General features: G+C 40.7%; 1 long non-coding RNA gene across 3 annotated transcripts; it reads right to left on the bottom strand.

Annotated features, from left to right (window-relative positions):
- Positions 1-1,932: 1,932 nt before the first annotated feature.
- On the bottom strand, positions 1,933-6,425 carry LOC112075593 (uncharacterized). 3 transcript variants are annotated; one of them, XR_011477400.1, is made up of 7 exons: positions 6,349-6,425; positions 5,982-6,092; positions 5,537-5,624; positions 4,983-5,100; positions 4,643-4,714; positions 4,126-4,182; positions 1,933-2,013 (listed from the first exon to the last, which is right to left on the bottom strand). It is a non-coding gene; the product is annotated as an uncharacterized lncRNA (long non-coding RNA). The 3 variants fall into 3 exon arrangements; XR_002895009.2 differs by lacking the exon at positions 1,933-2,013 and having other exon boundaries at positions 2,585-4,182; XR_002895010.2 differs by lacking the exons at positions 1,933-2,013; positions 5,982-6,092 and having other exon boundaries at positions 2,585-4,182; positions 6,349-6,411.
- Positions 6,426-10,842: the final 4,417 nt, after the last annotated feature.

Raw genomic sequence — 10,842 nt, 5'->3', positions numbered from 1 at the left:
CCCACCAAAAGAGAGAGATTGGAACACATTACTACCTGTATGAGGTGTTCACGGTTGACAGTGGCAACAGTACCCATCTCTGTTATCAGATTCTACGCTGGTATAATGGTGTCTCGGTTGTGACAGAGGCAGTGCCAGTACCCATTCTTTATCAGATCTACCTGTCATATGGGTGTCAACGGATGACAGTGGCAGGGGCCAGTACCGGTTCTTGTATCAAGATCTACGCCTGGTATATGGTCGTAACGGTTAGACAGAGGCAAGGCCAAGTACCCCATCTCTTATCATGAATCTACCTGGTTATATGGTGTCGACGGATGAGCAAGTGGCAGGGCCAAGTACCCATGTCTTTATCAATCTTACCTGTATATTGGTGTGGTGTCAGCGGATGAACAGTGGCAGGCCAGTACCAATTCTTTATTGCAGATCTACCTGGTAATAATGGCTGTCGACGGTTGAACAGAGGCAGGCCAGTATCCCATTCTTTTATCAATGGTCTACCTAGTATGAGCATGCGTCACAGTTACAGTGGCAGGAGTACTCCCGTTATTCTATTATCCGATCTACGCTGTAATCGGTTTGGTTGTTCACCGGGTTGACAAGTGGCGAGGCCAACACCTTCTTGATCAGATCTGCCAAGTTTGCTTCCAAGTGCTAAGACAGGTTGTGCAGGTCAGCACAGGTCACTGTGACATTGTAGCGACCTCAAGGAAAAAAATGTAGTCTGAATTATAGTGTTTTACAATTGCATTGCTACATTCACTGTTTGGTTCTTTGTAGATATTGCACATACCATTTATTCCTGTGAGGATTATATGTTGTCCAGGGCCAACATGGATGGTGCTTGTCAGGCAACCACGATATCGCCGTCTGATGACGTCCAATGGTAAGAAACCAATCTTGGTACAATATTTACATACAACAATAAACAACAATACATTTGAACTTTGATGTAATACATCAGCCCGCAAAAAAAAATATAAAACACACCCTGTTCATGAAGTGCATATTGGGCCATCACTGTGGAGAGATATGGCATGTAGCTGGAGGACAGGGGAGTGTAGAATCCCTCCATCACTTGTAGAGAGATATGGCTGTAGCTGGAGGAAGGGGAGTGTAGAATCCCTCCATCACTGTAGAGAGATATGGCTTGTAGCTGGAGGAAGGGGAGTGTAGAACCCCTCCATCACTGTGGAGAGATATGGCTGTAGCTGGAAGAAGGGGAGTGTAGAAACCCCTCCATCACTGTAGAGAGATATGGCTGTAGCCTGGAGAAGAGGGAGTGTAGAACCCCTCCATCACTGTAGACTGTATGGAGTAAGCGAGGGTGTATCCTCCACACCTGTAGAGAGTATCTGCTAGAAGGGCAGAACAAATTCACTGTGGAGAAATGGCTGTAGCTGGAGGAGGGGTGTGTAGAATCCCTCCATCCACTGTGGAGAGATATGGCTGTAGCTGAGGAAGGGGAGTGTAGAACCCCTCCATCACGTAGAGAAGATATGGCTGTAGCTGGAGGAAGGGGAGTTAGAATCCCTCCATCACTGTAGAGAGATATGGCTGTAGCTGGAGGAAGGGGCGTGTAGAATCCCTCCATCACTGTGAGAGATATGCTGTAAGCTGGAGAAGGGGCGTGTAGAACCTCCATTCACTGTAGAGAAGATATGCTGTAGTGGAGGAAGGGGCGTGTAGAACCTCTCGATCATGGACTGTCTCTTGTGCAAGGAACTTTGCATGTGTACGAGACATCGCAGTCTTCGCCAGTAAAGCTGTTTGGCAGACAGTCTCTACATCGCAGAAATAGCCCTTTTCACATTGCATGACTGACAGATCTTCTGAGAAGCATGCCTGCAGCCAGTAGAGAATCTACAATCTCAGGCCTGGACTCCCTCCACCTATCCTGTGAGAGTTCCTTCCTCACCACTCAAACTGTGTATGCACCAGGCACAACAGGATTTGAACTACTAAGGTCTTCTAAGTCAGCTAGGAGGATGTTCATTTCTCTATGAAGTATTGCTTTTTTGAAACACAAAAAAATGGGAAAATGATTCAATTAAGAATATGTTTAACATTAATCTATGAAAACGCACATAGGGCTGTAAGTGGGTGACAGCCAAATATATCTCTGCACAATTTCCTTGGTGTGATCAAACCAAAAAACCTCAGCTTTGATTCTACAGTAAATTCAATTACAGGGCAGACCAAAAATTGAGTAAAGTCTAAATTTGGAATATCACCAACAATAGAACTTGATCCCATCTGGTCGAATAGAAATTCCTGAATTGTCTTAAAACAGCAAAAACACACCCGCAGTACAAAACATTCTCTTTCCCTGAACAAACTGACCAGGTGAAAGCTATGATCCCTTATTGATGTCACCTGTAAATCCACTTCAGTGTAGTAAGAGGGGAGGAAACAGATTAAAAGGAGGACGTTTTAAGCCTTGAGACAATTGAGACATGGATTATTGTGTGTGTGCCATCAGAGGGTGACTGGGCAAGACCACAATATTTAAGTGCCTTTGAACGGGTATGTACTAGGTGCCAGGTCCAACGGTTTGTGTCAAAAACGCTGAACGCTGCTGGGTTTTTCACAGATCAACATTTTCCCGTGTTTATCAAGAAATAATGGTCCACAAGCCAAAGGACATCCAGCCAACTTGACACAAACTGTGGGAAGCATTGGAGTAAACATGGGCCAGCATCCCTGTGGAATGCTTTCGACACCTTGTAGAGTCCATGCCCAGACRAAATGAGGCTGTTCTGAGGGCAAAAGGGAGTGCAACTCAATATTAGGAATATTTTGTACACGCAGTGTATTTTGACTACAGAGTAAACTCTCCTCAAAGGCAAATGCTTCCAGTTTCCACAATTACAGACAGTGGTTACAAAAGGAACGACTCTGTGTAAACATTCCAATAGTGGATTTGAATTAATTCAACTTAGACTAATTCCATAATGTGGAATGACAGATTGCTTCATATTAAAGAAATTGTGCAGGAAAAAGCTCTGCCAGGATGTTATTGCACTCCCCTACAGAAGTATTTGGACAGTGATGCTAAAATGTTGAATTAGTCTCTATACTCCAGCATTTTGAATTACATTGTCGAGAAGCTACCTGCAAGTAAGCATTTCGTTGGATGGTGTTACCATCACTATCCTCTACATACGACTAATACAACTTGCAACTCGCCCTGCCATTTGACGATGTCATCAGTATTTAGACACATTTCATGTATGTATTAAAGTTGTCAAAACGTTTAGTATTTGGGCCCTTATTCCTAGAACACAATGACTACATTAAGCTTGTGAATCTACAAACGTGTACAGCTTGTTTGGTTGTGTTTCAGATTATATTGTGCCCAATAGGAACTGAATGGTGAATAATGTGTCATTATGTAGTGACTTTATTGTAAGTAAGAATAGAAGATCTTGATGTAGTCATTGTGTGCAAGGAATATGGGACCAAATACTACACATTTGTGTCACGCCCTGACCTTAGAGATCCTTTTTATGTCTCTATTTGGTTTGGTCAGGGTGTGATTTGGGGTGGGTATTCTATGTTCTATTATTTGTATTTCWGTGTTTTGGCTGGGTAGGGTTCTCAATCAGGGACAGCTGTCTATCGCTGTCTCTGATTGAGAACCATACTTAGGTAGCCCTTTTTCCCACCTGTCTTTGTGGGAAGTTAACTTTGTTTTGTGGCACATATRCCCTTAAGCTTCAAGGTCGTTTTGTATGGTTTATTGTTTTGTTGGCGACATTTCTAAAATAAAGGGAAAATGTACGCTCACCACACTGCACCTTGGTCCAGTTCTTTCATCGGCCGTGACAATTTGAGAACTTTAACCCACTAAGTGTGTCCAAATACTTGACATCTTCAAATGGGKGGGGGGGACATATAAAGTGCTTTCATTTCTAAACGATAAATCAGAAAAGTCTGAAAATACCCTGAAATAAAAGGTGACATTCTGTACTGTAATCAAACATTTGATCTCAAATCCGAAATTCTGGAGACTTGAGCCACATTTAAAAATGTTGTATCACTGTCAAAATAAAGATGTAGTGCAGTATAATTCAGTAACACCAAGATGACCCCGATTCTGAAAGTAAAACAATTTAAACATACCTATTTCTTCATCAATGTTTAAAACTGGAGTGGATTCTAATCCACTGGTCCTGGTCTCTAAAATAAGATATGCATAAAAGGATTAGACTTAACGGGGCATTCAGAAGTTGCTAAAGCCATTTCTGGATTTATATTAATGATATATACCCATTGATTCTCATGAGTTTAATTCAACTGTCATAACCATCAGAACCCAAACTATAAGCTTGTTTTAGTCAATGTTTGCAAACAAAGTAAATGTAAAAAAACACTGTATAGCCTTAAAACACGGTTAAAACTATTATTTTAATAACATTGATGGTAAGTTATTGCATCCATAGCTCTGTCAATAAATTGAAAGTGGATACATTTCACCAACCCCATCCCTCAGCTTTTAACCAAAACAGGGGAGGGGAGTGTGCTTTGTTATTGTTTCAACTACCGATTACAGATTTAATAAAAATACAATAAATGAATTACAAGGCCACTGAATAACAAGGAATCGTATAGATTAATATATTCAATCACTCATCAATACCTGATTCTTCCTCCTTGGTGACTGGCCCAAAATGTTGCACTAGTCTGGCTCTTGATGTACTGGCCCTTGGAGCTGAAAAAATTGGTAATAAAAAGGTTTTTAATTCAAAAGATTTGCGGGAGTTCTGACTCTCCTTTCGTTAAATATGTATTTTCATCAAAGACAGACAACAGTTAGCGACAGGGGAAGGTGGGAACAGACCTACATGTAATGCAGATGGTACCAGACCGGCCTATGGCACGGCAACAAACGTTTGATATGCTATGATACAGTATGTTTGAAAGGAAAAAATCACATCAGGGACCAATAAAATTAAACACCTAGACGGGATGAAACTTACCAACAGAAGTGGATGTAGTTGCCTTCCTGGTTTGAGRAACAATCTGTCCTCTCTCATCCCTTTGTCTCCATCTGAACCTAATCCCTGGAGGCTTGTTTGTCTTCTTCTTCTTATTTTCCTAAAAAGTGCATTTCAATTATCATGGCTGGCCCACTAATAAAAGTCTCCCACAAGCATGGCTCGCTTGTGCACATATGGAGCACAAGCAATAATTGTATTTTCACGTAAGGTGAAGTGATTTGTCAGCTGAGGAAAGGCACCTGCAGTAGACCCAYGTTCTGGCTCACTCACACWGCTAACATGTRTAGAAGTTCAYAAGGATGCYAACWAGTGCASCCTTGTGCCTCATGCTCAATAGGCAATATCATTGATGCCCGTGTTCAGGTCATATCACAGASTCTAYGTTTAAATTCACATTGTGCCATGTGGGGTCTACTTTGACAAACAAAAAGCAATGATAAATCATAACGCDGTGGTGCTGGGGTTGTGTTGGGAATATTTGCGCACGTTTGGGAGGGGTTACATTACCGGTAATGTACAACTTGTTACATTACCCGTTCTGGGTTGAGCTCCTCAGCCAGCCTTTTGCCTCGTTAATGGCCTCGTCCAGTTGGTCTTGGGGGTCCTCAAGGGCCATACCATCTAAAAAGAAACAAAGAGACAACTTCCAATCCTAGCGGATTCCTTCACTTGTAACCTCCCGTCTATGAGAAAAGCTGCATGTCAGTGTTTTACTATGTCCTGCACGTCACTAAAGGTCTTCATCCTCCTCCACACAGACTGACTGATCTACAAATCACTTTGCATAACAAATACATATGTATTACTTTTACTTGCAGATCAGTCAGTCTGTCACCATTTACCAACAATGCATTATCTGTCTGTCACTTTATTTTTCATGTTGTTCTATGACATGTGTGCAACTCCAGTCCTTAAAGGCTACAGTGTCTACAGGTTTTGATCAATTTAGATCATTGACTAGTTAGGACCTTCTCTCACCTGATTGTCTTAACAGGATTTCAACTCCTTWACRCCACCCCTAGGGTCCCTCTCTCCTTCTTCCAAGGAGATGTCACAAGATGAATACAGATTGAGTGGCAATGTGTATTTCTTTGAAGAAAAAGGGGAATATATAGCCTAATCTTTAGGTGGCTAAAATAATAAGTGAGAATGATATCCAAATGTATGCAATGCAACAAAAATATCCACATTCTGTTGTGTATGCAAYTTTCTTCATTCACCTTAGTTACGTAACCTTCCTTACTGGTTWAACACGTTTTTTTTAAACCAAACACKWWAACAAACACGAAAACAAATGTGTATGTATGCTGTATTTCTGACAACAAGGGACGAACTGGYGACCTACCTGTTATCTGTCCAGGGTCTAGACATCTGGTGTGAGCGAAAAATCTATAAACAACAAATGTCACATGACCGGATGAGGTAACCATTCTTGTTCTTCTTGTAACTTTCCGCAAGGCTAGAAGCTTTCCGGTGTTTTGCTGCTCGTCACAGGTCGACGCAGGTATTGCACTTGATTTATCGTTCTCATAACCGTAGGTGCAGCCAAGTTGAAATCGAAAGCTTTCTAGCTATTTCACACTGACGGTAATTTGAACACAAGAAAGTTTCTAGTGAAAAAGGTGCTTACACTCAGAGCCATGATTTTACACTCAGCCAGCTCTAGTACAATTCCACCCTAGCCTTAATACGGGTTAACGTTTTGGTCATTTTGGTTGGCCAATTAAATTTAAGACTACAATGACAACATACATTTCCCAAAATGTTATACGAAAAAAAACATGTTTTGGGATTGATGGACAATGGCGAGGCTGCTATTGTATTTTCAGTTACATTCTGGTCAATAAAAATTGTTTACACGTTTTTTTTTAAAGAAATACATGGAACTACAACCGAATAAAACACCATTAGCCATCATGCATTGCTTACATTCATTCTATACTTAAATCTGTTCAGAAAAATCAAAAACAGTACATAGGCATACAACCACAATGTTTTAATAGGGATTAAATAAAGACAAAATATCTATATATTTGTAACGTAAAATAAATAAATAAATAAATACAGGCTATCGCGTCTATGGTTGTTGCAACGGCTTGTGTGTCGCCTACTGGTTAAATTCGTGTCTTTTAGCACGAATTAAGTAGCACAGAAATTCGTGTATTTTCAAACGAATTGAACCACCCCAAAAATGCACAAAAACGCACGAAATCTGCTGAAATACATTTTGTACATATATGCGCGCATTGAATGTGAGGTTGGGCTGTAATGGCAGATAAATAGAGCAAGTTACAAACAGGCACATTATGCAGTAATAAGAATTCCTATTATACATATTATCTTCTGGTCATTTTGGTAATACATGTTAAATATTAAATTAGCTGGAAGTATTGCAAAGTAAAAGGCACATAGTTTAAAACACACTCCAGTGCTGCTTGACATGCTGGTGCTCAATTGTTCCTGAGGGGATGTGTTTTCTTGGTCTTGGATCTACAGAGTGACAACCTTACAGAATATCCCCTTTATATCGGATGGTCCTATACCCCCACCCTGTAGGTTTGTGTTGGCTGACCATGTCAGGAGAGATGTTTATGCCAGTCCACCAGCTCCACGACAGCAATGTGATTATCTCCTGCTTCCTAAAAATCAGCTCCAGGTTGTTTCCACTGCACCTCGCTGTTAGACAYTGCACTTCTTGTCTGTCTATAGGCTGTCTCGACATTGTTAGTCTCAGAATGAATTTTGAGGAATCATTTTTTTTATTGTTGTGAAGATGGAACGTTCTGCATGAACAGCCTGGTCTCATGTACGTGTCACGCCCTGACCATAGTTTGCTTTGTATGTTTCTATGTTTTGTTTGGTCAGGGTGTGATCTGAGTGGGCATTCTATGTTGTATGTCTAGTTTGTCTGTTTCTGTGTTTGGCCTGATATGGTTCTCAATCAGAGGCAGGTGTTAGTCGTTGTCTCTGATTGGGAACCATATTTAGGTAGCCTGTTTTGTCATTGTGGGTTGTGGGTGATTGTCTACGTGTTAGTTGCCTGTGTCTGCACTGTTGTATATAGCGTCACGTTCGTTTTGTATTAGTTTGGTTAGTGTTTCTTCTTAAATAAATAGAAGAAAGTATTCACTTCACGCTGCGCCTTGGTCCTCCTCTCTTCCACATTACGACGAACGTGACATGTACAATATGTAAAAAAAAAAAAATAATTAAAAACTAAATGTATGAAATGTTGCAAATTCTAGCTAGGTCTCTAGGTGGCTAATGTTAGCTAGCTGACTAACTTTAGCTAGACTAGGGGTTAGGGTTAAATTTACATTTAGGCGTTAGGTTTAAGGTTTGGGTTACCTAAAAGGGTTAAGTTCAGGGTTATGGGAAGGGTTAGCTAACATGCTAAGTAGTTGCAAAGTAGAGAAAAAGTAGTAAGTAGTTGAATAGTTGCTAATCAGTTGAAAGGTTGTCCGTAATGAGATTCAAACTCGCAACCTCTGGGTTGCTAGAAGTTCCCGTTATATGCCCGTCCACCCACCCTGACCAACAACTCTATTTTCATTCTTGCCTTAAGTAACCATGTGTCTTATGTAACCATACCAAACGTAACATATCATACTAACTTGAATGTCCCAGATTTATATTTACTATGTTACATCTAGTCTATTTCCCAAAATTCATAACATATAACACGAATTGCAATTCGTAACATACCATACAAAATGGGTGATGGACTTCCACAAATGAATACATACCATATGAAACAGAACATAAACGTCACATATCATATTAAATGGAGTGTCTCAGATTTATGAATAGAATAATACAAAATGCTCTGAGACCAGGTTGCAATGAAAGATGTACTTTATTATTGTCAATGACTTGGCACACAACAATTCATCTTCCCATGGATAAGGCCTGTTAGACGTGATACCAATTCTGAGACTTGGTTTTTGAAACTGATAATAATAATAATCAAAAGCTTGACTATTATAAGGCCTATCACCATCACCATCACACACACATTATCAGAGTGCTTTTCTTGCACAGGGACAGTGACTGTGAGAGTGACAGCACCTGGAATTCCCCTCTTTTTAGAGCCAAAGAAACACTGGTAATTCCCCTGATCAGAAATCTGTAAGTTGTTGATGGTGAGGGACAGGTCTCCTTGTCTGTAAGCATCGTTGGACACCGACACCCTGTTCTCAAACCCAGGGTCGTAGGTTATATTCCCTGCCGTGACATTCAGCACAGTCTGTCCATCCTTTTCCCAATAGACGTGTATCTCACTGTCGGGAGTTTGATTTTCAGTTAAGCCGTGGCAAGTAAGTGTGGCAWTATCTCCAACATGAGCAGATATTTTATTGGGGATCAAGACTTCTAGTTTTACATCGTGTAAAACTTTGTTGTTGCAGACACACTCATACCACTCCATGTCATTGTATTCAGCTGGGGAGATGGTGAGAGAGAAGTTTTCATTCTGGAGTTTAACCCTGTTCTCATAACCCTCTCCTGTAGTTAAAACCTCTAGATTGAGTTTAGCCACCATCTTGTTATCATGACGCCTCCACTCAAGACTACCGAGACACGATCCAGAGCAGGGGAGTGAAATGGAACCGTTCAAAATCACGGTTTTAGTTATAATAGTGGAATATGAGGACGACATTGCATTGAGAAGGACAAGCAGGAACACAGCAAGTGTTACCTTCCAACGCATCGTTAGATAGTACTAGTACTGAGCCAGTAGTATTGATCGATAGTACTAGTATTATTGTAAATATTGTAGTATATAGCAGTATATATTGTCAGCGGCGAGCTAGCACATAATCAATTTCAATTTCGCTTCAATAGGCGGATGCTTTTGCAACTTTCCGTTTCGGGCTCAGCAATCTCCAACTGAACAGAGTATATATTGTAGAATAAAGCAGAATATATTGTCAGCGGTGAGTTAGCTGCCCACTTGGCACCGACATCAATATCAGTAGTAGTATCAGAGCAGTACCAACATATGTATCGTTACCCGTTACCGTATCTTTATCCAGTTAGATTCAGATCCAATATGCCTATGCTTTCGCAACTTTCCGTTTCGTGCTCAGCAATCTCTGACTGTACAGAGTATATATTATCGTATATAGCAGTATATATCGTCAGGGCGAGTTAGCTGCCCACKTGGCACCGAGATCAGYAATAGTATCAAAAGCAGTATCTGTATAAATATATGTATCGTTACCCGTAACCGTATCTTTTATCCAGTGAAATTTCGATCCAGTAGGCCGATGCTTTCGCAACTTCCCATTTCGTGCTCAGCAATCTCCAACTGTACAGAGTATATATGATCGTATATAGCCGTATATATCGTCAGTTGCGAGTTAGCTGCCCACTTGGCACCGAGATCAGTAATAGTATCTAAAGCAGTATCTGTATAAATATATGTATCGTTAGCAGTAATCGTATCTTCGATCCAGTAGGCCGATGCTTTGCCAACTCTTCGTTTCTTGCTCAACAATCTCTAACAGCATAGACAAAACCCCACACGCCTCATTTCAGCCACTGTCAGTCAGGGTAGCGGTTGCACACAATGACATTTACAATAAACTGTTCTCAAATACAATAGAACTATAAACAAGCTACTGACATCAACTTCTTACTTAACTAATTTTAAACACAAATAATAATAATTTACTACGCTACGAAAAAATGCTACCCACAACCCTTCACGCACCTTCTGAAACAGGAAATGCTCTAGCCTTCTCCAGAAGTGTGCACTTGTTCACTCCCCCTCATACGCCCCCTCATGCGTTTAAAAGCACTGGATTGGTGTAAGTATGGCTGGAGAGACTTCCCACCA

This window comes from Salvelinus sp. IW2-2015, unplaced genomic scaffold (genome assembly GCF_002910315.2).
Source record: "Salvelinus sp. IW2-2015 unplaced genomic scaffold, ASM291031v2 Un_scaffold3257, whole genome shotgun sequence".
Lineage (NCBI taxonomy): Eukaryota > Metazoa > Chordata > Actinopteri > Salmoniformes > Salmonidae > Salvelinus > Salvelinus sp. IW2-2015.
Note: the sequence above shows the minus strand (reverse complement) of the source record. Positions and strands in the feature narration are given on the sequence as shown.